General features: G+C 44.6%; 1 protein-coding gene and 1 long non-coding RNA gene across 3 annotated transcripts in view; one reads left to right on the top strand and one right to left on the bottom strand.

Moving 5' to 3' along the window:
• Window positions 1–27,681, top strand: part of Slc9a9 (solute carrier family 9 member A9) — a 541,578-nt gene that overhangs the window by 494,558 nt on the left and 19,339 nt on the right. The window lies entirely within an intron of this gene.
• Window positions 155–14,948, bottom strand: LOC110598431 (uncharacterized). The gene is made up of 2 exons (XR_013436558.1): window positions 14,268–14,948; window positions 155–2,670 (listed from the first exon to the last, which is right to left on the bottom strand). It is a non-coding gene; the product is annotated as an uncharacterized LOC110598431 (long non-coding RNA).

Raw genomic sequence — 27,681 nt, 5'->3', positions numbered from 1 at the left:
GAGCCAGTGTTCAGTTTTGAAAGGCCATTTATTCTTACTGCTCTGGTGTGTGACATTGAGCAGCTCCCCCTGCTCCTATCCTGTGGGACAGACCCAGAGATGGTCAGGACCAAGGTTTGAGCAAAGATCTGGGAATGTGCTATTTCCATACAAATGCTCATGCTTCCAAAAACAGCAAGGCCACCTTCTGAAGAGGAGCTGCTGTGACATTGCAGTTGAAGGTCAGCTGTTTAAAAAAAATCACTTTTGTTTTTGCTCCAAAGTTTATTTCTGCTCCTTTTGACTTGCCATTGGATTGGGCCTTGTGGCAACGCATCTTAAACCATCTACCACCAGCACCCAGCACACACCAGTTCCCCCTCAGTAAATGACAGAAATAGGTTATGTACCAAATCCTCTGGCATTGTGAGAGGGCAATCGGTTATTTTCCTGAAATGTTTCAATTCCCTAAAACTTAAAAAAGATTTAACAGATACGACTGTCATCATGCAGACTTTGTTCCTCCATGAAAAGCAGAGCTTAATGTTTGCTTTCACCTTCCACTACCCAAATAGTATGCTTTTCTCTCTCCAAAGGACGAACTCATGTCAAAATGTTCCCTAATAGAGTGGGGCTATATTTTCAAAATGTTTTCTAAGGCAGGCTTTAGGAATTTGTCAGAGAAAGTAAAATGGAATGGCAGTTCTCGATCTTCCTGTTTATGTTGCTTAGGGTTGATACTCAGTACACACTGGAGGGGTCGGACCAAGCAATAGGTGGGGACGAGGTCATTTGGGACATGTTTCTTCTCCCACTGTTGACAGCATAATCAGACAAATATCTGAAGAAAACGTGCCATAAATAGAGGAGGGTTTTTCTCAAAGTTCTTATTTTATGTAATAATGCTTGATATTTCTCCTGCCTTTAATACAACTACTTAGTCCTAATTTTCCCCATTACGATGGCTTTGTTCTCCTCCAGGTCAGAGGTGTAGGTACTGATGGCAGAAGCACCCAGCCTGCCCTGGAGGAAGGCTGCTTCCTCTGGCTCCTAGAGCAGAATTTCTCACAACCTAGCAAAGCTGAATTATCATGAGGCAAAACGAGAATTCTGAATTAGAATAAGAAGTCCCAGGTTCAAGCCCCACGACGGACGGCCACTTCATCACATTCTCGGCAGCAACAGAGCATTTTCCCCCATGCTTCTCATATCCTCATCTGTAAAGACGGAGGCACACGCCTCACCAAACGTGTGCTGGGACAGCTGACATGCCGTGTGTGAAAGTTCTCACAAGTTAAGTCCCATGCAAATGCATGATGATAATGTGACATTTGAGTGTCTTTATTCCACTTAATTTCCCAACTAGCCAGAGAGGGGGGTCATGACCAACAGAGCAAGCAAGCACATCAATGTTTTAATGAAGAATACGTCTGATCCCAGGCCAAAATAATAGGCCACTTCTCTTCGACGGTCATGTAAGCTTTCTGTTTTGCTTTAGTAGACAAAAAATTATCAAAATCTAGATGATCGAGTCATGTTTATTTTTGTTTTCTGTCAGGGCCTTCTCCTGGGTTTTCTGCTTTCTGAGATATCCTTTTCTTCATTGTTAAAGTATAAACCAGAGAGAGAGAGAGAGATGCTGGGCAGCTAAGAGGGGGCCTCACCACTGGAGAAAAGACAGCTGACCGAGAGCCAATTAGTGCACAGTGGACTTGCTCTTAAAAAAAAAAAGACCCCTACCTCCCACTGACCATGTGTGGTAAAAACCAATTCTAGTCCTGGCTGAGCTGGATGGGAAAAGATCCCTTGGAAATCACATTGTTTACACAGAGTTCTTCCCTTTTACAACCTTGGGCAACTTGCTTGACCTTTCTGGGCGCCCGTTTCCTGATCTCTAAAATGAGAGGCCTGAGGACATCCGACATCCTCCCAGATAAACAACCCAGATAGACTCAAGGACATTCATAACTGAGAGATGCGAGGCCCAGAATATTTTTGTAGAACTTAAACATCCCTTCTGATTTTCTGTTTATGAAAATAATAACTACCTGTGCTATTGGGTGCACATGCAGTCTTGGGAGCATGTGAGGGGACACGAGACTCATGTCACCCTGGATGCCCTCTCTGCACACATGGGGTAAGTGCAGGACTTTCCTTAGGCCCTCGCACACAGGCCCCCATCATCTCCCTTTCTACAACTGCACGAGCACTCTACAAGTAGATGCATCCCTTGCGTCAAGAGAGTGGGCAGGAAGCAGAAAGTATCCATTTCTGACATTGGTGAAAACTTAGATTCTAAATTGGGATTTTAAGGGGGAAAAAAAAAAGTGTAGGACTTTCTGGTTTTGTTTTGTAAAAGGCCACACCACCCCCGCCTTTCACTCCAAGCGTCGCAGCTCTCATGCTGGCCCGATACCAGTTGTAAATTCATAGCAGCCCCAGATTCACGTGACTGTCTTCTAGAGAAGTGGTTACACAGTCCTGTGGGAAAAGAGAAGAGTGGCCACCGGAAGCTGTTCTGAGTTTGCAGACCTCACTGGCAGGTGGACTCTAGCTGGTGGTCGAATCGTGGTTCCTTAGAATTTGAGCCTTTGGGTTGCTTGAAAAATGGAGAAAAGGGGAGGTCCCCTGAGTTGTCTCTGAAGGTCAAAGGTGACACCAGTTGACTCCGAAGGCTGTCACTCAGCAGCCCTGCTGCAGGAAAAGGTTGGATTAAACTAAGAAAAGAGCAAGCCCCCAAACAATAAAAGCACCGTCATTCCCAATAAGCAATACATGTTTCAGCTGGGCCTGCGCCAGTTCATGTTAAAAGGGCAACCTTAAATTAAAAAAAAAAAAAAAAAATGCTTAAAAACTAAGGCAGATCCATTGCCCAGCCAGGACTCAGCCATGAAAGGACCAGCACAGATGAGGCCAGGCAGGATTTTAGGGAGCAGCAGGACTTCCACTGATAGAAACTTTTCCCCTTTTACTCACCCTCTTGGGAAAAGTTCAAAAATTTCCAACCATCAGGCACATGACCAGATGCCCCCTGGAGAGGCCTCCTGGGAATTCACGTGGACCAGACTCAGGGCTGAGAACATTCCTTCCCTCTTTCCAACCTTTCTTTTAAGGGATGACTAGATATCCCCAAAAGACCACTGGAGATGGAAGGAAACAAAAGGTTAAGAAAATGCTCCTTTAAAGGAACATCTGCTTATTTACCCGAGTTCCAGAAACGTGAGAAAGAGGCTCTGGAAATCCTACCCTCCACTGGGAGGAGAGGAAGCCTTTATCCTTACCTAATAAAAACTACTGAGAAATCATAAAGCCCTAAGTAGTCAGGGGGCCCAGAGTTTGAGCAAAATAGGGGTATACTTCAGGGAAAAAAAAAAAAAAACATCTAGTAAGCCCAGTAAAAAAAAACTTTTTTATTGAAGAAAGAATAATTGCAAAGTACAATCATAAAGGTAGCCCCTGGTGTTCCCATAGCCAGAAACGAAAGATTATAACACTGCATTCCTATATCCCCCTTCCTCATTATTCCCCTATCTCATTATCTGGCCCCAGGGTGAGTCAGTCAGCCTTCCCAAGCCTCAGACGACTCATGAGTAAAATGGGTTGACCTTTGAATTAAAGGAGATTTAGAAATAATCTAAGAACCCTTGATTTATGTATTCAGGGTTGGAGGCAGAGACTCTTCAATGTGAATGGAACTTGAAGTCCAAATAGAATCGGCACAACAAGCCCAAAGAGGGAGAAACTGCTTTCAAAAGAACATTAAGACCTTGCTCATATGTATAAATGTCACGGAGTTGGCCAAAACAGATTTAGAGCCTGTAAGCTCTTTGGAGATTTCCCTGCAATCCCTCTGTTTTATAGAGGGGGAAACTTAGCCTAGAGAAGCTAAAGGGACTTACCAAAGATCACCCAATATATGCCAGTATCGAGGTAAAATTTGGGTATCTGTCCTGGGAGAGACCACGCACACCAGGGGAAGCTAGGCCACTATCTAATATAATAATCACCACTGTCTACCAAATGTTTTCCCTGGGCCAGGCACTGTGCTCAATTCTGTTAATATTTGGGGCCATGGAGCCCCCACACTGTGCATAATGGGTGTTATTATCTCCAGGCCAGCTCCACGGATTGCGACCTGTCACATAGACACCCATTCAGAAGGTCCCTGTACTTGGATTAATGCTCTCAGCTGCCATCTTGAAATCCTAAAATTTTTTTTAAAAGATCCCCCCCACCCCACTTCTTTCTTTTTGCACTGAACCCCACAAATAATGTAGCTGGTCCTCATGATCTCTTTTTGGTAGATGTGTCAACATAGGCTTAGATAAAATAAATTGCTTACCCTTGGTCTGGATCAGCCACCAAGGATGGGGATACAGACATGGTGTGATCAGGAAGGTAAAGTTAGGATGCAGACACTCTGCTCACCTAAGGGAGTGGTTCTTGTGACTTCAGAGATCTTTGGAATTTTACTTCTTCTGATGGCCTCAGGTCCTGGTGCCTTGGGGTCATGTGGCACATAGGGTATCAACCATCCCAGTTTTCCCTACACTGCAGGAAATTCTGGCATGTTGCCAGAGCAGAAGCCCTAGCATGCAGGCTCAAGGGACCTTTAGCTTACTCATTCTGTGACCCAGGCAAGTCACTTTGCTGAGCCTAAATTTCCTCATTTGAAAAATAAGGAAAGCAATACTAACTTCATGAGCTAAATGTCAGGTTCAAAGGTCATATATACCCCATGCATTCATTCAGTGTGGTCACCCTGAAAGTTTCAATTTTTATTTATTTAATTCTTTAAATATTTATAGAAATCTATTAAGAGCCAGGTTTTGTGGAACAGACTAGGATATCCCCCACTCCTGTGGGACTAACCAGCAGTGTGCTCATAAACACTTAATCAGCTCTCTGGAGAAAAGTACAATCAGCTTCGTAACCTAGGCCAATGTCTATGGTGTAAATAATCCTCCGTGGCTAACATCAGTCTACCAGTGTGAGGTCACTGAGGCAGCACTGGGGAGAGCTGTCCACTTCTGCTCTAGGGATGCTACATCTGCTCATCACCGAGCTGCCCCTCACTTAGAGAGGCAGACTGTGAACCACAGAGAAGGAAAACGGGTCAACAGGACTTCAGAGGAGAGTGCAGAAGGCACTCTCAGGACCCGAGATTTCTCCTGAGACTTGAAGGAGGCACAGACATAAAAGGAGTGTGCAGGCCAGGAGGGAAGAGAAGAGGGAAGTAGTTTGAGAAAGACCTGGAGCAGGGAAAGCCACAGCTATGGAGGAGCAGAGACCAGAGAGTACAGCAACCAAGTTTACCATGTTCAAGTTGGGTTTATGCTAAGAAGCACAGTGCTTACGGGTTAGAGCCATCACCCTGGTGGACATGCGGAGAATGAGCTGAAGGACAAGATGTTGAGTAGGGAGACTGGGCCATGGTGGAAGATGCTAGGGCCTGGGCCAGGTTTTGTTTTTAGAAGTGCTTTTATTAGTGCATTATAGTTAAACGTAACAGTGGCATCATTTTGATATAATCATACATGCATGGAATTTAATTAGCTCCATTTCAGTCCCCAGTACTTCCTCTTTCCCTCTCCTTCTCTCTCCCCACTCCCCGATCTCTACTCTGCTGATTTCCCTCTTATTTACTAACTATGCTTTTAATTGGTACTTATAGATATACATAAAGGTGGCATTTGCTATGGTATATTTATAAATGCACATAGCATAATTCTCTGAAATTCATTCCACATTTTCCCCCTTTTTTCTGTCCCTGTCCCTCCCCCTCAATCTCCACTTATCTCCCTTCTATTTTTTCTGAGATTTGACCCCCACTTTTGGTCTCTCACTTTGGACTAGCTTCTGCATGTGAGAGAAAACATTCGACTCTTGGTTTTCTCAGTCTGGTCATGTTTTATAGAGTCATTCCTCCGATCCATGGGAGAGTGGTTCCAGAACCCCAGGGGATAATAATCCACAGATGTGCCAGTCCTTTATATAAAATGGTGTAATATTTGCACATAACCTATATAAATCCTCCCACTTGCTTGAAATCATCTCTAGATTACTTAGAATACTTAAAACAATGTAAACGATTGGTAAATAGTTGTTATATTGTATTGTTTAGGGAATAATGACTAGAAAAATATCTGTACATGTGCATTACAGAAGATAGACAGATAGATAGGTCGATAGATTTGCAAATATTTTCAATCCATGGTTGGTTGAATCCATAGATATCCTGTGGGTGTGGAGAGCTGACTGCATTTGTTTAACAGATATTTATTGAGCTTGTGCCATGTATCTATCACCGTTCTGGGCGCTGGTGATCCATCAAAGAGAACTGCCTTAGCCTTCATGAAACTCACAGGCAAGTTGAAAAAGGTTTTAAAAAATGGAATAATAGTTAACTCTTGGGTGTCTACTGCAAGCCAGGCCCAGTACTTACCACTTGGCCTACATTGTCTCTGTGAACTCTCACACGGAGATAGGAGACAGATTTGGAGGTTACCTTTGTGAGATTAGGTGGAAAACTGGAAGCAGGCACAGTCACTATCTAGGCACCTCAGTCACCAGCTGTGAACTTGTGGGCCTGAGGTGTGTGGATGCTGGACCGAGGGGTGAAGTAGGCCAGGACCTTTGGGGAACCCCTGGCCTTCTGCCAAGAAGCCCCCATCTTCCTGTGCAGTGGCCCTTCCCCGGCTCTTCACCGCCTCCCAACAGTGCTCATAAGGAGCAGCAGAGTTTTAGTGGAGAGCAGAGTATGTGGCTCAGGGGTAAGGTGCTTCTTTAGCACGCAAAAGACCCTGGGTTCAATCCCCAGCACTGCAAAAAAATATGGTTTTGAGAGTCTTAGGAAGAAGTCAGTCTACATTGGAATAATAAAGAGAATGGTATCTGTATTTGTCAGAATTTCACATTTTAGAATGTTTTAAGGATTTCCATTTTTACGATTTTTTTCAGATCATACAAAGAGAAATAACCAAATCTGATTAAATTTCCAATTAGACTAGGCCACAAAGGAACATTTTCATAGACTATTTTGTCCATCATGAAATAAGCATAAATTTGGCAAAGAGTGAGCCTCCTCCACTACTTGACAGCTGAGAAATGGAGATAAGCCAAGAAAGAAGCCGAGGATACCATTCTTTGACGCAAGCCACATTTTCAGCCAGACACTCTGACCAGTGACACACTTTTTGTTATCTTCGGTCATTTCTTTTTTTACAAGGTGATGGGCAGTTAGTTTTGATCAGAGCCTTTAAATAGAATTGACTTCCACTAACTGGATCCATCAAATGTGCCAAAAGATTTCCTCGAGACCCTTGCACACTAGAGCATTTATATTTTGTAGGTAGCCTCCTGCCAGGCTTTCTCTGCCTACCAGCTCACCACCCCTCAGCATTTCTGTCACAAAGACATTGAAACCGGAGTGGTGGTGAATTTTTATGAAGGTGAAATATTGCCTTGAGGACTTTAAGGTCGGACAGACCCAGTTCAGAGCCACGGGACCTGATTTCCACCACTCATGGGCTATGTGAGTAAAATAAATGGGAATCTTTTTCCTAACCCCAGGAAGTAAGAATAATTTTGAATATCTGGTCCAGGATCAAATAGGAAATGTAAGTGTTCTCTAAAGTTATCCATAGACCCACATCAATCGGTTGGCTTGAGTTCTAAAGGTATTTGCAGTAAGAACTGTCACCAGCAGGAGGAGCTAGACTGCCAAGGAGTGTGGGGTGCTGGGCTTGAGAGCTAAGGGTGCTTTCCACCTGGCTTGCAGGTAAATTCTCAACCCTTGGAATGATCTGTAATTTTAAGAAGAATATTCCAGACTAAAGGGGTACGTTAAACCAACCTCTTTAAAAAAAAAAAAAAAGAGATTTTGAATGTCTAAGAGAACATTCTGGAAACAGTCATTATTATTCACATTATCTCCGGAGAGAGAAACTTCAGAAAGGCTCGGTTTTATCAGCAATGATAAACTGTTATTTATTGGCTTCTCTGAAGATAGATCTTGGGTGCCTCATTTATGAGCCAGCCTTGACTGGACTTTGAGTCTATCCACTTGAAACCAAGTTCTCCACTCAAGGAGAAGAAGCCAAGACTAAACAAGGCATAAACATCCCCTTATCCCAACGTGTCTCCCTTGCAAAGCTCCCAAGCTCAGCCCTCAAAGAAGGGGTGTTTCCTGATGCCCAGCCAGTGATACAGAACATATTCCCACAGTTTGGATTTTCAAGCCTTCTTCCCACCTTTGTTCTCCCCACAGCCATCTTTCCAGTGGTAACCTCACCTATGTATGAGAGAAAGGAAAAAGGGGGGGGGACCATTGAAGACATTTTATTTTATTATCATAAGCTGACCTGGTCTAGTTATGTGGAAGGAACAGACCAGACAGAACCAGTAGCTTGGCTTACTCAACCACCATTCCAGGGGGGTGACTAAGAATTGACTGTAATTGCTGCTTCCCACAAAGGCCTGGGAGGGCCCTTCATCCTCCTCCCCCCAGCTAGCCGACATCCACTGTAAATGTTTTTCTGGAAATCGATGCCAATAAACGCCCAGTGGAGCACTTTTGGTTTAGCTTCCTAAAGACTAACCTGGAATGAATAAAGTCCTCTGTCAAAAAATGGAGGAAGCAGATGTTTAAACCACCTCTTTAGGGGACCAAGGGCAATATTTGTGCTGACTTAAATTAAGTCCTTCTTGGCCTATGAGGTGGTGAGAAGGGCCCAGCAAGTTCCATAAGGGAAATCTCACACAGGGCCTTCAGCCCTGAGATGTGGGCAAAGAGACCCAGGGTTAGCAGGACAACCTGGAATCAAGTTCTGGTTCTGCCCTTCATGGTGCCATACAGAACAGGGCATTTATAAATACCTCTTTGAAGCCTCGTTTGGTGAAGAAGAAGCAAATAATAATAATACCTGTCCAAAGTAATCATCCTCACATGCAGGCCTCACTGTGCCTTGTCTGTTGAACACTGGGCCTCTGGCCCTCCCTACCTCTCCTGTCGCTGTCCCTGCCTCTGCCCTCCCCCTACCTCTCAGACCAGCACTCCTCACATCGAAGGAGTTGTCCCTCGCCCCCTCCTGCCCTCAGTGACTCTCTCCTGGAACAAGGGAAATCTTTGCTCCTCCTTGGAAACTCGCACGCCTCTTTCCCTGCAAAGGCCTCCCTGGCTCCTCTCTGCTCACCTCCTGCACCACCCGGCTCTGGCTTCTTTTCTCACCTGCACCTTTCTCTAACTCATCTGCCCAGGATCCAGATGGGCTCCTTTTTTTTAATTTGCTCAAAGGCTGTGAAGAGACCAGCAGGGGCCCTGGAGGAGCAAGGGTCTGTCTGTGGGGACAGGAAGGAGGCTGGAAGCCGCGTGTCACATGTCACTCTGGAAGTTGGGAAAGGAAATGCCTGGAGAGCCATGGGGCCTCTGCGGGGGAAGGGCAGGATGTGGTGTGGGGAAGGGGAGGGCAGGGAAGGCTGCCAGGGAGTTCTATAGGGATGTCTAGGGCTTAGCGGGTGGATTTGTGATGTGGGAGGGACTCTTCTGTCTTGAGGAGGATAATTGAGAATAGGAGGATTATGCAATTTGAAAACATCCAGTTCCAGAAAGCGTGATGATTCCTGACAGTGACCCACTTCAGTGGTACAGGTCTTGCTTTTTCCTTCCCCAGGCCTAAGTCACTATCATGGTTTGGACCTTAAAGTTCTCCCAAAGGTGATGCACTCAAGGCTTGGCCACCAGCCTGTGGTCCTACTGGGAGGTGGTGTGACCAGAAGTGGAAGGAAGTGAGGTCATTGGTGGTGTTTCCCCGTTGCTCTGGGCCTGAATAATATTGGAATATCATGGCAGAAGGACATGGTGGAGGAAAGCTGCTCAGCTTATGGCTGGCGGAAAGCAGAGAGAAAGCAGGGGAGGAGCCAGGGACAAAATACATAATCCCTCAGATATGTCACCAGGCATCCACCTCTCCTCCAACCACATCCCACTTGCCATAGTGACCACCCAGTTAGTCCAGACATTCACACTAAGATGGACTGATTAAGATCCATCTCTCATGATCCAATCATTTCATCCATGACCATTCCTGAATGAACAGGAGTTTGTGGAGGACACCTCACATTCCAAACCAGAAGGATGTCTGAGTCCATTTTGCAAAGTTAAGGTATAGGCGATCATCCAAAGAAGCTGGCCGCTTCCATCGGCCTTTGTCTTCATCCCTACTCCCACCCCCATTATCTTTAAAGCTCCTGATCCTCAGTGTCACTACCTAGAGTCTCAAGGGGCTCCTGACCAGCTATGCCAAAAGTTACTTAGAGGCTCATGACACTGTGCTCAAGGCTGGGGTAGGACGGCTGGGTGGGGAGCTGATGGCATTTCCATCCTCTCAAGGATCAAAAGGATGAGGACCCAGCCTTCCCTGCCTCTGCCCACTGCTCTGACTCACCAGAGTAAGCCAGGTGAACAGATGGCCATTCTTTCTCTCATTCTGTTCCCTCTTTCCGGGGTGAGGGAGGGCAATTCAAGACAAGGAGGACCCGGAACCTCTCTTGGATTCCCACTCTGCCAACCTCTGAGGGCTGTCTTTAGGCTCTATAAGAACACCTCCACCAGGAGTATGAATGGGGTGAAAACAGAGACTCTGAGCCTTTTGCACATGAGAAAGATGCCTTTTCAGCTTTGGGGCAGCTTTAGGAATGTGTTTAAGAAGATGTTGACTGAAAACACCAAGGAAAGGCCAATATTCTAGGCAGTAGCAGAATCACCAAAGGAACCAGGCACAAACACAGGGGCCAGGCCCCATCCTGCCTCGGTGGCCGGAGGCTCTGTACACTCTCCCAGCTGATTCTGACACACTCCCAGGCATGAAAACTACTGCCCCAGGAGTGGGATTGCCCTGTTGGCGTCCAAACCAACTTCCAAAACCTCCTTGTCCCCATGACCTCCAGCCCCAACTGCAGATGGACTTTTCCAGCCAAGGGCCAAGACACAGCCTAATCCTGCCAGTCTTCCTGCCACCACTTAAAAAAAAATCATTTCTCCCTCTTGCTGATTCTCTGCCTCTATGGGGTGTGTTAAGCCCAAATTTTGTGTGAACAGAACAGGAAGCAATTGGTTCCATTAAAAGAAGGAGAGAGATAGAAGACTGCAGTTTGACATGTGACTGATTTTCAAGACTCACGAAGTCTGCATTTTGCATAGCTGTCAAGATTTAGTCAGCAAATCAGAAGAGCCTGGGAGACGTGCAGCGGGGGTGTTTTTGAAGCTACATCTGACCAAGCACCAGGTCTGTGGTCACTTTGGAGGATTAGCCAAGTTTCCCAAATGAGAAAATATAAAAACATAAACATGCAAAGATGTCCCAAGGTCACACTGAAGGCAGCAGTGGGGAGGATTAGGAGCTCAGTGCTCTTTATCCTAGGCCTGTTTCTGAGCTACAGAACAACACAGCTTCCCCAGTGCAGGTGTTAAACAGACTACTGCCTTTAAAGTAAGGGTAAAAAAATAAAAATAAAACAAGTTCTTATTTTGGCCATATTTCAGAAAATCTCCCAAGGAAAAAAGGACCCATCTGAAGGGAAATTAATTGCTTCAAGCGCCCAGAACATGAATCAATTTGACTTCTCCCCATGCTTACAAAAGAGTCCTTTAGAAGCTAGAGAATGGTTCCAAACTTGCTGGTAGGTAGCTTTGGGGAAGGAAAAACATTTAAAAAAAAAAAACAAAAAAACATTGATGCTCAGACCTCACCCTGGACCAAATCAGAGTCTTTGGAGGTCAGACATAAGCATCACTATTTAATTCCAATATGCAAGCCAACTTTGAAAACCAGTGCTATAGAGTAGCTACTCAAATTGTGTGTATGTTAGGAACATTTAGGAGCTTCAACTGTGAGGCTTGCATCTCACCCCACCCACAACCCAAGACTGTGATTTACCTAGAAGGGTTTAAAGTCACTTTGACATACTGAGTATGGCCTGGGTTGCTAAAAGATTCCCCAAGGGATTCCAATGGAAACTGAGTCCAGGCACCACTGCAGTGTACTCAAAGCATAGCTCTGAGGGTCAGGAGCCTGCGTGGCACCACCAAGCTACTTAGGAAGGCAGAATCTCAGGCTCCCATCCCCCACCTGCTATATCAGAATCTGCCTTTTAGCAGGATCCCCAGGTGATTCAAATGCATAGTAAAGATTGAGAAGCACCCTTTTAGAGAGGTCCCCACTCCTAGAAAGCAAATAATTATAAGTTTTTGCATTGCCAAACACTGAAGTTTATTTCCTTCTTTCAATCAGGTGCAGTATAGCATGATGGCAAATCACAGAATTTTAGAATGGAACTAAAAACAGCTAATAATAAGAAATCATAGGCACGCCAAGGCCTCTACAGGCATTACTAGATATTTACCACCACTCTTTGACACAGGTATAAATACTGTACCCATTTCACAGATGACCAAATTGAGGCTCAGACCCAGATGAACTGCTAAAAAACCACACATAGGCAAAGTCAGAATTTGACCCTCAGGCTTACAGTACTTGAAAGCACATGCTTTTTTAAAGTTAGTTCATTTTAGTTATACATATTTTGGTGTTCATTTTGACTTCTCCTTTTCCTTTTCTCCTCCCTCTCCCTGTTCCCTTTTTTCTTCACTGATCTTTCTTCTATTGATTTATAGTTTTTTTAGAGCATTATGGCCATATGTAAAGATGAAATGCATTATTCTATGTTCACGTATGTACATAGGAACGTCAGGCATATTCATTCCACTGTTTTCCCTTCTCTGGTCCCTCCTTCCTCCCCCTCAATACCCTTCCTCTACGTCACCCATCTTTTTTCTATTTTCATGGAGTCCCCTCCCGGGCTTTTTTACTCTGACTTTGGTTCAGCTTTCTCATATGAGAGAAAACATTTGACCCTTGACTTTCTGGGTCTGGCTTATTTCCCTTCACATGATGTTCCCCAGTTCCATCCATTTCCCAGCAAGGGACATAATTTCATTCTTCTTTATGGCTGAGTAAGATTCAATTGTGTATATATACACCGCATTTTCTTTATCCGTTCATCTGTTGACGAACACCTAGGCTGGTTCCGTGGCTTGATTATTGTGAATTGTGCTGCTATAAACATTGATGTGGCTGCTTACTCCTACACTCTGCTCATTTTAGATCTTGCAGATATATACCAAGGAGTGGGATAGCTGGGTCATATGGAGGTTTCATTTCTACTTTCTTGAGGAATATCCATATGACCTTTTCATAGTGGTTGAACTAACTTGTAGTCCCACCAGCAATGTATGAGTGTATCTTCTCCCCACATCCTCTCTAACATTTACTATTTGTATCCTTGATAACGAAATCATAAGCTTTTGCCTAGTCAGTCTTGCCCAATCTGTGTGCCAAACATCCTGAGTGGGATACAGATGTGTCCAGATACTGACCCCTCAACCCTCTGTCAGGTTTAACAGGGGCTGGGATGGCCAGTTGCTATAGAAAAAAAAAAGATTAGGAAGCACTGCTCTCAATTATACTTTTGAAAAGTCATCCTTTTTGCCCATCATTGAAGAAGAAACTTTTGGTCTCCTAAGATTTTAGTGGATCGTCTGACATGACCTAACTCCTAAAGACCAGGACAGGCTCCAACCCCAAGAGTCCCAATTGCCTCATGCCTCCTCCTGCCCAGCAGAGGTTGTCAAAGTGGGAGCTCCCGACCAGGAACATCCTAACATCTGGGACCTTGTAAGAAATACAGACTGCAGGTCTCCCTACCACCAACCCCACAAACAAGCTTTTTAACAAGCCCTTCGAGATGGTTCTGGTGTTCTGTAGTTTGAGAAGCAGAACGCTTGCTGCGGCAGGCGGCCTCCGAGGACCCTGCCTGAGCGCCCGCTCAGAGCGGCCGGTGCAGGGGCCCCCAGCACAGGCTGGAGCTTCTCTGCAAATAGAGGTTCCTTAAGGGGCTTAGCTTTAAACTAAGCTGAAATTTACATGCTGATTTAATCTTCTTAGGCCCTTCTTTACCTTTTCAGAAAGAGCTATAATGTTTTAGAAAGGAGAAAGCAAATGATGGCTAGCAGATAAAATATTAAATGCTCTTTCCCATGCTTTTAACCCACTTTCCAGTTGGGCAGTAAACACCAGGACATCGAAAAGGGAGAGGAGAACTGGCATTTCTTGAGCACCTTCTGTATGCATACAGAGGTACAGGCATGGCTACTTGGCCCACCCATCATCTCATTAAATCCAGTGATCCCTGTCTGAGGCAGGAGGAAACAGAAAGATGAAGTGACTTACGTAAGATCACAAAGCGGCGGTGGCCTTGGGGCTTGTTCCGCTACCTGTATTCTTTGCCCTCCAGCAGGAAAGAGTTTAATCACCCCAGTATCTGGAATAATTGGATTCCAGAAATCCCAGAATAAGCTCCCATCACAGATCTCCCTACTCTGAGCCCCAGGGATGCCTAACTCAACACTCCCTTCCTGGGTCTTGGGATAGGCTTGAGCGGCAGTGTTCTGTGTTCTTGCTGCACCGTGGAAGCTGCTCTCAAAGCTGAAAAGCACGTCAGCCATGAAGAGTCAAGCAGCTCAGCTGTGCCTGAGCATCCTGCGCCACTGACAAGTCTATTCTTACCCGGCAGCATCTGTTCCCAGGCAGCAGGTGCCCTGCTGAGCAGCCTGGAGCCTTGCTCTTCAGAAGACCTGGGGATCTCTGCACCACACCTAGGACCTGGGAAATGGAATCCCGAGGGAAAAGAACTCATGAGAGTGGTAGTTAGCCACTTTCCCCCCACCTGCCACCTTCCCAGGAAGAGCTCCTGTTTATGCCAGTAATTGCATCAGTGCTTTGAGCTATGATTCAACACACAGGGCACTGGCTGACCTGATGACAGATGCAGCAAGGTCTGTGTGGGTGGCACATGGATGTGCACAGGCTGCCTTTCCTGCTGTTGGCACCAGCACAACCTCTGAACACCCAATGGCCAATCCCATGTTCCCTCACAGCACAGACACATGGACATCAAGATGGACACACGGACATCCACCACATGGCCCAAGTAGCTAAAACCAATACCACAGAACTCAACAGGCAAAACAAACAAAATTGCCTTAGCCTCTTTTATTCATGCAAGGAAAGACCACTCTCTGCTCTGAGTAATTTTGTTTGAATGATATACTTTTGTCAAGATGCGGGTCAGTTGTTTCTGTAAGGGTCATTTTCTGCTTTTTGTTGGAGGTTGGACAGGCCTGAGATTCCTTGTGGACCTGCCCCCAGTCCCAGGAGTGCCATTTACTTGTCATGGCTGGGATTCCAAGTGCCAGTCCCACTCCCTTATCTGGGTACATGGAACACTCCATGGCTGATTCTTTTAGATTAAATTGAAGAATGAATTCGGTCAAGTTGCAGGATAAAAAAATCAACATAAAAAAAAACAGTCGTTTTCTGCACTACAACAAACTATCCAAAAAGGAAATTAAGAAAACAACCCCGTTGCAGTAGCATCCGAAAGAACAAAATACTTAGGAATGAACTTAACCAAGGAAGTGACACACTTGTACACTAAAAATAACAAAATACTGGTGAAAGAAATTAAAGTAGGCACACAAAAAAACAGAGACATTCTGTATTCACACAACCCAAAGTGAGCCACAGAAGCAAAGCAATCCTATCCAAATTCCAATTGTATTTTTATAGAAATGGAAAGGACAGTCCTAAAATTTGCAAAAATCACAAAAGACCAAGAAAAGCTAAAGCAATTCTTGAGGATAAAAAAAAAAAAAAGAACAAATTTGGAGGCTTCCTATTACCTGATTTCAAAACAGACTACCATATTAGAGTAAAACAGTATAGAAATAGATAGGCTAATGAAGGAGAATGGAGACCTTCTGGCCTCTTGGTCTACGTGCTCCGGGCCATAGTTACACCTACACAGTCAACTCCTCTTTGACAAAGGTGATAAGGACACAAGAGTCATTTACAACAAACAGTGCTGGGAAACTCGACATCCACATTCAAAACAATGAAGTTGGACCCTGTCTCCCTCCACTCAGGAAAATCACCTCCAAATGGATTCAAGATTTCAACACTTAAGACCTGAAATTGCAAAAGTCCTAGAAGAAAACTCAAGAAGGGAGTTTCCATGACATTTGTCTAGGCGATGAGTTATTAGACATGACACCAAAAGCACAAACAACAAAAGCAAAAATAAACAAGGGTGGTGTCACACTCAAAGCTTCTGCACAGAAAGGCAGCAAGAGAGTGAACAGGCAGACTGCAGGCTGGGGGAAATGTGTGCAAACTTGACTCCACCAAGGGCTTCACATCTAGACACAATTGGAACACCCACTGGCCAGGGGCAAAACAAAAACCCCAAAACGAACGTTCAAAACCCCCACCTGATTTGAAAATGGGCAGGTATCTTGAATAGACATTTCTCCGAAGAAGACAAACAAAAGGTCTGGGAAAAAATGCTCCAAGTCACTTGTAATCAAAACCCCAATGAGATGTCACTTCACACCAGTTAGTGTGGCTATTGGGGCATATATATGATATATAAATATATAAGTGTAAATCTATATGTGTGTGTGTGTGTGTGTGTGTATATATATATATATATAGAGAGAGAGAGAGTATTAGTGAGGATATGGAAAAATTGGAACACACTTGTACACTTCGGGTGGGAATCTAAAATAATGCAGTTGCTATGGAAAACAAGCATGGAGGTTCCTCAAAAAATTAAAAATAGAGCCATCCTGTGATCCAGCTGTCCCACTTCTGCATCTCCATCCAAAAAACCAAGAGCCAGCTCTCCAAGGGTGTTGGCAGACCTACGTTCAGCATTATGCACAATCGCCAAAATGTAGAATCAGCCTAAAAGTCCGTTGATGAATGAACGGATGGAGAAGAAGTGGTAGGCGTGTCCGGAGGAGTACTGTTCATCCTTGCCCAGAATTCTGGAAGGCTTGCCTTAGGAGCCCACAGGGATGAGCAGGAGGATATTACACTAAGTGGAACCAGCCAATCACACAAGGACAAATACAGTTTAGTTCCACTTCCACGAGGTCTCAAAAGCAGCAAACTCATTGGAAAGGAGTAGCTGGTGCTGTCTAGGGGCTGGGGAGAGGGAGAAACTGGAAGTCGCCATTCAGATGGTATAAGGTTCAATTACACGAGGTGCGTAAGTTCTTGGGGGTCCTCAGTCCAATACTGTGTTTATAATGAGCATACTGTTATCGTGCTATGAAAATTGTTAAGAGCATAGATCTCATGTTCAGAGTTCTTACCATAATTAATTAGCTACTTAAGTCAAGGAAAAGGTTATTCAGCTCTGATGGGCCATGTCATTTTATTAACTATTGCAGGATCTTGAAGCAGCATGGCCTTAATAATGGAAAGATCCAGAAGATTAGAAAGGCTGAGCCCTCTGTTGTCAGCGGGAGAGGGAGGCCCCCTGAGCAGCTCAGCATGCGGGGGGTGGTAAACTTTTTCTGTTTCCTGCTCACATGCTCCAGGTTGTATTATGTTGCTGTGGAATCAAGGAATATTGGAAAAGTTTGGAAAGCACACTTAAAATCCCATGGCTAAAGAGAGAGGAAAGCTAGGAGAAGATATAAGCAATGGGAAAAGATTAACTATGTGATGGATACGAGAGGCAGTAGGCTCATTGCTAACTATAGCATCCTCTGTGGATAGTGGTAGGGCCAATACTTCCTTAAGAAAAATTTTTAAAGAGTGTTTTAGAGTTGGGTAACATCTACTGAGTATGATCTCATGGACTATTTTATTTCATCTTCCCCAAACCATTCGTCTTTCCCAAGTACAAAAGAGGAAACTGAGGTTCACAGTCATCAATAGGCTAGCCCAACATCACAGAGCTGATTAATGTCATTAGGGAAATGACACTGGAATAGTCTTTCTCCTTTTACTGCTCTCTGCATCAGGAAAGCCACCTCAATATGCCCACGGGGACAAGGTAACAGTGCAAGTTAGGGGAGCTTCTAGACATGAGAGCAAGAGAAAGAAGAAATTGGTATAAGCTGGACATTCGGCTTCAGTGTGGAGAAGACAGTAGGGATTGGCAGGGACTATAGGATAAAGGAGAGTTGTAGGCAACATCTGAAGCGAACAGTTGCTACTTAGAACTAATTGGTGGTTACCTTTTAGGAATACAGACCCTGTTGCCAGATCTGCTGAGTCTTTGAGAGAAACTAGAAGTCAGATTTTTATATAAACTCTCCTGCTGTTTGTTTTAACATTGACTCAAAAAAAATCTTAAAATATCAAACACAAAAGATAAAAATTCATCTTCAAACGAAACTTAGCTCATGGATTGAGAGAGGTAACCTCAACTTTTTCAAAACCAATACTACCAAACCATAAAATTGTATAATAAATAGTGGGTAATCTGGATCAGTTCCTTCATTTCACAGACAAAAATTTATGCCACAAATATTAATCGAAATTATGAATTATCTCGTAATAATGTATTTTAGACATACAGTGATTCTATTTATTGCATGGGTCATGTGTCAAAAGAACAAGAAAGAAAATATATAGGTTGACACACCAAGGTAGGAATTCCAGTTGTGCTCATTGGGAGCTCTGTGACCTTCAGCATGTACTTTAACCTCGCTGAACACTCAATGTCTTCATCTGCAAAACTGTTCCACTGACATGTGAGTTACAGTTAAGATTTAAATGGAGAAATCAGAAACTGGGACTTTCAATTGTATCTGAAGCAAGTTCTTCTGCTAGATTTCTTTGCAGCCTTGTGGCCCATTTATTGGGTACCTTGCTTGTGAAGATTTGAAAATGTACTCAGTTTTCAAGCTAGCCTTTCTATAAGTGTTTTGTTAGTTGAAAGCACACAGAAAACCCAGGCTCCTACATCCCTTCTTCTTCCTGCCTCAGTGGCCCGAATTTAGTGTGCTCTTCCCCACTGTAAAGATCAGCAGCTGCAAGAGAGAGGAGGCTATTTGGGTTTAGTTTTGTTTAGTTTTATTTGAGGTTAAGTGAATCCCACAGCAATGAGAAATCAATACAGTATTTGGCCAGATAGACATTATTAAAGCACCTAGATTAAATGGAACATAAATAATAGTCCATTGATTTTTTTATCCAACTTTTTGCAATTTAGTTTACAAGAAACAGAATTATTCTCAATGCACCAAGCATTCGATGTAGCTGAGTGTGTTCTACAGCATCTTATATGAATTTATGCTTGATCATCTTGTCGTATTCTATTTGTTTTTACAGAAACGTTATAAGCAAAGAGATTTATAAACTTTCTCTTCCCTTTTTTCACTCTGTAGTTCCTAATCGAATGCTTCATTTTAACAATAAATACCTCCTGCAAGGGTTCCAGAGCCGTTCAAAACATTGACTTTTGCTAAAAGATGGAATTCTTCAGCATGAGTAAATACTATAGCAATCTTGCTTTAAAATCTGATTATGATGATTAAAACACCCTCTGACTTTAAGACTAGCCTATGCTTGACTGTCACATTATTCAAGAATTTCCAATTCCAGACCAAATAAGAATTGGATAAGCTCCTGTGATTGACAGTAACATACTAAAATTCACAGTCACCAACCTCAATCTCAGATTAGATGCAACAACACAAAGCATACTGGCACAATGATTCTCAGTCCTAGGGTAGTAGATTCCATTTGGAAGATCTTGTCTTTCATCAGCACTAAGGATACTAAGGGCCATTACAGGGGAAAACACCAATTATGCCAATAACAGAATAGCTGTAGAATGATAAACAATAGGCATTGGTCCCCCACCCCTTCCCAGCCACTTCCAGAAGGATCTGTTCATGTCAGGTTGCATATGTAATGGTGTGACTGCAAAGCTAACTTTATGCACACAGTATTGACTTTTGGCAGAGAGAAGCCAAATAATACCAAACTCGTAGAAGAATGAGGGATACGTGCAGAGGCACATACGCACCAGGGCACTTGTTAAACTGGGCCTGAACCCATGTACACAAGTAGGTCATTGAAAGTCAATGCAAACCAGGGCAGCTCCCCTGGCAGGAAACATTAACCTGCAGGAGGAATCTTGCAGACAAGTGATACATTTTAGCCGAGCAGCTATATTTTATTTATGAATTGATATAAGCATAGAGATATATAGGGAGAGGAATGCATATAATGTGCTGTCCTTAAACACACTCCAAAATAAAGATAGATGGGAAGAGAGATTTATACCTACACATTTTCTAATTTAAGCCCTCCCCACCCCCACCCTCCTGGAAAAAAAAAAAGTCCGGGAACCTTGTTCAGCGAGTTTCTTCTCTTTTGTTCCCCTGTGTTAACCAGCCCCAGGCTCCTGTCTCAGTTAAGACCTCTCACTTTGTGGCCAGAGCAGTGACATCAAAGCACAGCAGGATCAGGGAACTCACATAGGCCACTTACTCTTATAGACAAGGGTCTTGTATTTTGGAAGAGGTCCTTAAAAGGCAGATTTCTCTTCATAGGGGTCCACTCAGATCTGAACCTATCTTCCACATGTTAAAAACAGAATAGGAGGTCAAGAAGAGTCCTTTGGATCACCCAATCCACACACCTCATTTTTCATTTCTGGGACATTTCCGCAACCACAGAGGCTACTCAGCAGTCACAGGGAACCAGAGGGACCTTGGTGTGGCCGGGAGGTAGCCAGATAAGGATCTGGTAGAAAAGCATATGGACTCTAGAACTAGGCCAAGCCAGGTGCAAATCTCAGATGTATGAATGGAGCCCAACTCCCCAGCTCTTCTGATCCTCCGTTTCCTACTCTGCACAATGGATCTAACGGTGTAAATCCACAAGCTGTCATCTGCAAACCAGAAGTGTTTCGTGATTCATTGGTGGCAGATTTGAACATATCTGAACTTACTTGGAGGGAAATCCTCACCTGAAGTGATGTGAGACGTCATGGTTACTTTCATGGTTATTTATCCTGTGACAGTCAGGTGCCACGGCCAGGTTCATGCAAGGGCTTCTAGGTCAGACGGAGAACTCTGGCTCTCTTGCACCTCTCATTGATTCAGCTGCAAAATTTCACTGTGGTTCTTCCCTGATTTTTTTTCCTTTCCCCTTTAAACTAGAAAAGGGACATCAGAAAAGGAGGAGACTCGGCTATAGCATAGTGGCGTCTTGTCATTCTGCAACACAGAATTACTCTGACAGAATCCATGGTAGCTCAGAAGAAGAAGAAGGTTACATGACATGGCAAAAAATTCTTCAAGACAGACATTAAATCTGCTCCATGGGAGCTGGATTTAACTCCCAATTGCCATCTTCATTTGCCTCCATGACTGGGTGGGTTTTAAGCCGGGTTTATTCTTCCCTTTCATCAGATCTCCAGCCCAACAACCTTTCCCTCTTCTTTTCTGAATGCTGACCTGTGAGGCCCTGGGACAGTCTCCTTTGTGTGCCTGGAGAGAACACGTAGCTTGGACACATGATCAAGGTCAACTTCACACGTGGGCTGAGTAACAGAGCTGAAGTGCGGGAGCCCTGGGCAGGCTCTGGCTCAGAATGAGCCCTGCCACCTGGCTTTCTGCCATGCCAGCCATTCCTCTTTGAGGCCAGTAGGGTTTTGTCAGCATCTAAGACAAATGCCACTAGATGAAGCCAGGTCCCATCAGCTTAGCACTTTGGTAAACAGAGACTGACAGGGACTCCTGTGGAAAGTGGATTTGGGGATAGTGGGAACAAAATGAGGGGTAAGATCCTGGGGGGGGGGCTGCTCCAGGAGACTTTGACAGGGTGTGAAGGACAAGCTTCACCAATCTCACTGTTCCCTGTGCTGCTTTCAGGCAGGTCAAAACCTTCCCTGCTCTACTGGCCTGGCCTGGTCGCAGGGCTTTCTCCTAAGCCCTTCTGCCCTCCATTGAACCAATAACATTCTAGTCCATAGGCAACAGACATTTTTTGAGTGCCAGCTAGGGCCAGGTCCTGGGCTAGGGCCTGGAAAGAGGAAAAGAAAGCACAGCTCTGCTTTTGAAGGACTCAAAGCTTTCAACTACCTAGAGGTGACTGAGTGACGCGATTTGACTGATTCTCAAAATAAGTGGATGGCACGCCGTGTCTGGGAGGTGGGGACTGTCAGGTGCTGTGGCTCTCAAAGTTGAAAGACACTGCTTACGTCACCATGTTTAGAAAGGTCTTTGATTTCATGACTTCTTGGGGTCCCCGAGCCATCTCTTACATAACATCCATTATGGTAAGGTGTCTGTCCTCTGTCCTCGTTGGCACATATGTTGGGTGGTACCCAATTTCAGCCAGATGTGCTCTGGAATTCAGAATCTGGAGGGGTTCACAGGTGACCTGGTGCCTCCCTTTTCTAGGCTATGTGGGGTGGCTGAGGGCTTCATCAGAGGGGAAGCAAGAAAATATCTAGCACCATTATTCATTGAGGCCTGCAGGCCGGGTGCAGAGAGGGATGGCTTCCTATCAGAGTCTGAGGTTGGAACTACATGACCAGGTTCCTGCTGGTTTCTGCCACATTCACTTCTTGGCTCACCTGTTTAACAAATATGTGTTGACCCCCTACTGAGGAAGGAACTGCATTAAAAACTAAACCTCTCCATCATCAAGAGACTTGCTGTCTTCCTAGTGGAGTGAAAAGAAGCCTGGACCATTCCTTGCAATTCAAGGTATGATCCATGGCATGATGAAGGTGACCACAGTCCTGTATTCCCAGGGAGGGCCAGCTTTACACCTGTTGTCACTGTATAATGGTATAAGTGCCCCTTTCCTCTCATATGTGAAACTGGGACACCCCAGTTTCAACAATAGATTACATGGTCCCCTGCTCATCACAGGTGCAGGCTGTAGATGTTGAAAGGAAGGAGGACTGAAGAAAGCTTCTCAGGGGGCCTGACACTTGAGTTTAGCTCTGAATAACTAAGGAGGAGGAGCCAAGGACAGTGGAGACTGGTGGAGTCTGTCCTCAAGTGAGAGAAGTAAAAGGTGAACCAAAGGATGAGCCAAGACAAGGCTTGGCACAGGCAGTTACCTGAAGGACACAGGTCTATGTCTCCAGCTGTATCAGGCTAAGGAGTTGAGATTTCTTCTAAGGAATGCAAGAAGCCTTTGATGGGGTTGTAGCAAAGAGGTCCCATGATCTTTGGCTATGAATGGAATTAGAGGTGAACTACTGAACTGGGCCAGTCATTAGAGCCCCAAGACCAATGAGGACACTATTGCAGTCACCCCGAGGAGAGGTGCTGGCAGCCTAATTGGGGGCAGTAGCTGTGGGCTGAAAAAATGGATGGATGGATGGATGGACAGATGGATGGATAAGGTGCTCTTTGCAAGGTAGAACAGGATGAACTGTGATTGACTAAGATGGTGGAGAAGGGTTGAAGGTCAGGCCCATGCTTCAGGATGAAAATGGACAGTGACCCCTTCAACAAGATGGGAAGCCCAGAAGGAGAAACAGGTCTGGGAGGGGAGACAGCGAGTTCAATTTTGGTCAGGATAAAGGTGAAGTGCCCTTGCTATCTCAGTCCTAGGCCTTTTCCAGAGTTTCAGTGCTGAAAGGGCAAGACAAAAGGACATTTTAAAAAAATGATTCAAAAACATTCTTGAAACTCAATGAAACAAAAAGCCAAGTCAGCGGGTACTGGAGCAGCCTTGTTACTGGCACAAAGAGTCACTGGCTGCTGTTGTTTCGGAGGCAGTGAATTGAGCCTCCAATGCCAAGCTCCTCTGTTTAGCCCCACAACAGAATGGGTGTACACAAGGGCCCTGTAAGGATCCCTCCCACCCACCCTGAGCACAGAACTCTGGGCTTCCAGCCTTTGCCACCACTGACAGCCCAGCTGTTGTCAGGTGGTCCCAGGCCCTCGTCAGGCAGAGAGAGATCCAAAGCCTGATGGTGGATGATCTAGATGCCACCCACCAGTCGCATCCGTTCCCTTGCTGCCACTTCCTTGTGTCCCAAACATCCCTGACACTATTGCACAGGCTGGAAGTAGGCCAGGACAACTGGGTTTGCTTTTCTTTTCACCAGAAAGGATCAGAGTTTGATTTGCCACAGTGGTCCATGGATCTTCCAAAGTCATTGGAAGATTTGAATTCCTCTACTAGACTGATCATTTTTGGCTCTGAGTGTCATCGTTTATTAATATTAATCATCTTGGTCATGGTGTAAGCTATTACAGTGACCACATGTCTGTAGAGATCCTACCTCTTGCCAAGTAAAAAACAAGAGAAATTTCTATGTGGAATGTCACTTTCAACAGGGATCTGCTTGGTAATGCGGGAGGTCTCCTTTGCAGCCATCGTGAAATCATCTCATCTAAAACCAGCTGCGTCGGTGACAGGCTTGAGTCCAGTGTCTAGAACCCCACGCCACCTGAGGATGTATTATTATTCATCCTCCCAGGGCTCCCTGTGTTGCAGAGGCCAATCTTTGCACACAAAGCCAGAAAATTCAAGTTGCCTTTCATAACTTGTTAGTGACTCAGGGCTAAGGTAAATCTTCTAAAGAGAGCCTAGAAAGAACTCTTAGCTCTGAAAATACAAACAAGTAGAACTTGAATTGTATATTTATTTTTTACTTAACGGTCCTAAGAAACCTATGGACATTTGGATTTTGTAAAGTATGATGTGTTCTTGGGTTTTGTCATAATGGAAGGCCAGGCTTTTTTTTTTCCTGTGCTCTTTTTGTGTATAGCTGGAATTACAATCATCATAATCAAGCATTTAAGCAAACAAAAATAATCATTTGAAAGCTATTTTCCATAAGCTCTTTAGTTCTCAATTCACTACAATTCCGTTCAGAAGGAAATGTTCCATTTTTGCCTATTGTAGTACTGTCAGCCACAGAAGCAATGGCCAGTTCTCTACATATAAAATTAATTCCATTCCAGCTTTTCTGAATAAAAACAAATCAATCAAAAGCCTAAGGGTTTTTTTTTTTCCTGGAAAAACTTTTTAGATACAGGCCAAAATCTACTGAAGAACACCATTGTAGTTATACTCAAAGAGAAGTAGGTGTAATTTTGAGCCCTTCTTGGAAAAAAAATCAAAGTTAATCTCTGGGAATATTACTCATCTTTAAAATAATCTTTGGAGTCCACTTTATATAAATGCCCCTCTTAATACAGGTCATTTCTAATTGAAGTGCAAAGGTCTACAGGTGCAGTGATTCCATAAACCCATTCGCTATAATTCGATTACCAATGAAGAACGAGGTGCTGAGCGGAAAATGGGAAAATGACAGCATTGGGTTGCATGAATAGCAGTCTCAGGAACCTTTCCAAGTCCTCAGGGAATAGCTGTGCAGTCAGCTCCTTCTCTGTGTGAGCAAAGAGAGAAAGAATTTGTAAGGGTGACACCAAACAATGGGGGGCCTGCTCCAGGTTCTTCCTTCGACTTCAGCAACCTGTGAATCATAAAAACGAGACACGAAATCACAAGGGAAGCCCAGGATGGCCAACCCGGGAAGGGAAGTTCCCAGAGTACAAGGAAGAGGTAAAGGAAGTTTGATTTTTTTTTCTTCTGAGTCCTATCAGCCTTTCCTGTCTGCCCAGACCACGTGACAATTTGAGTCATGCAATAAATCACAGTTTGCTTTACTAGCCTGCTTCTAAACTGGCACAGCAAAACCTTTGCCCAGGGTGAGAACTGGCTAAGCAAAGGTGGAACATAAAGTAGGAAATGTCCCCAGCTTCACCATTTCCCCTCCCCATGCCAACTGACCACCTGGAGATGCCATGCTGGATGTCCATGGGTCTCCCCACTGGCCAGCAATCATCTCCCATCCCAGGCCAGCCCAGGTACCAGGGCAGAGTGGGGCCTGAGATGGGGCCAATTCTGCTGTCACACACTTCATAATGTCCAGAAATAGAGGGATCTCGTTTTGCTTTAAGATCTCTAATCGCATCGCCTCTAATCTCTCAGAGGTGACCTGCCCTGGCACCAGTTCCACCGTCTGGCAGACGCTGAGACGTATTCTTCTAACATGTTTGGAATTAAGCTGAGGTTTTTGCTTCCTGGGGACACACCAGAGGATGACCTGCTGATGGTTCCATGTGGTCACTTGAGGTCTGCTGAGACGAAGTTCCAGATACATTTAGAGCTGCAGCCGGAACTGGGAAGAACCAATGGAAGAAAAAGAACCTCGACACAGCACCAACAATAGCAGCTCTCACCTGAGCATGAACGCTCTAGGAAGCCCTAGCTGAACTTAAAGTTAGGAGCTAGAAAGGACATCACCAGGCCATGGACACTATGGGGACCACGGGATCCAGCTGTACTGAGAATCCTTGGACTCTTCAAAATATCAGATTTACTCCATGGACTCTGAATGGCATCAAGTTCCTGTGGCCCTGGAGAAGCCATCAGGAGGGACTACTTATGTGGCCTCCTCCAAATGCTCAGAAAGGTCATGGAACCCCAGTGTCCATCAGCACCATGTGCACCTCGCCCAGGGTACCCTGCTCAGGGCATCCTGCCCAGGGCCTCATCACAGCTCTCTGGCAGGACCTGGGAAGGTCTACCCAGCCCTCTCTACCCCTGCCCACCCCACCACCTCCAACCACACACATAGCATCCTTTTCAAACCTTCTTAAAATCAGCAGCAGAAAGAAAGCCACCCAGTTAGGAGAAAATGATAACTACTAACATTCAGTCAACAGATGGTGAGCAGGATATGAAAATTTCCCAGCATTTTCTAAAATCATCAACTTTTGAATGACCTTGACCTCCCTTTTTCTGTCTGAGAAGAGAATCTTTCAGTTATGGGTGTGTCACCCATCCTGATATCCAAGCCACGTCTCATACTCTCTCAACTGTTTAATGCCTGAAATTCTCAAAAAACACCACAGTTTGTGAACAGAAGCTCAAAAGTTTAATAGGAAGAAAGGGTGAGGGGAGAAAAAGAGATTCCCGAGCCCTGTCCTTCTCTTTTTTAGTCCTCCAGGAATAAGGGACACATGAGGCAAAAATATTAAAGCTTCCGTCTCTGCACATGGAAGTCTCCAGTAAACTTTCCCTTGGAAAACATTATTATACCAAACTTTGGCTGATTCCACTCCTAACCCAAGGCCCATTCGTCATGCCACAAAGTTCCCAGGTGTCGTTCTCCTGTTAGGTTGATAGTTTCAGGTGTGAAGGATGCCACATAAGCCTCAGAGAAGGCAGAAAGTGGGGCCTTCTCTAAGAAGCCCCTCTGAGGATTCTTTCCAAGGTAAGAGCCCCAGAAGGGGGCAGCTCGCAACACAGGAGCCTGCATTGACACCCAGCTTCATCCCATTCTATTATATAGCCATGGACCAGCCTCTGCCTCCTGTTTCCTCATCCATAAAATGAGAATAAAGATAAAACTACATCCTGTGATTAACAGAGATTTTTTTCATGTAAAATGCTTAGCACAAAGTTTTCAATGTACTTTCCAATTCATGTTGAATAAATGCTGGACACCATCAATGTTGCAATTCTGAGTCAGAAGTGCGGGAGGTATGAGCTGGCCACCTTTGATGCTAATTTAAATCAAAAACTAAACGGTGTTGCATAGAATCAGGGGACAGAAACAGCAGGGACTCATCCGCGGCATGGAAAGGACCATTGATATCAGCGCATATTTACACTCCCCAAGTCCTAGTTTGGACCTATGAAGAGGGATCTCGAAGGTATTTGAAACCTCATGTGGATCCAGAGCAAATGACTCTCAGGGTCACTCATCAGCAGGATGATTTGCTGGGTT

The sequence above is a fragment of the Ictidomys tridecemlineatus genome, chromosome 3, assembly GCF_052094955.1.
Source record: "Ictidomys tridecemlineatus isolate mIctTri1 chromosome 3, mIctTri1.hap1, whole genome shotgun sequence".
In the NCBI taxonomy this organism is placed as follows: domain Eukaryota; kingdom Metazoa; phylum Chordata; class Mammalia; order Rodentia; family Sciuridae; genus Ictidomys; species Ictidomys tridecemlineatus.
The sequence above is the reverse complement of the archived record's forward strand: the minus strand, read 5'-3'. Positions and strand labels throughout refer to the sequence as shown.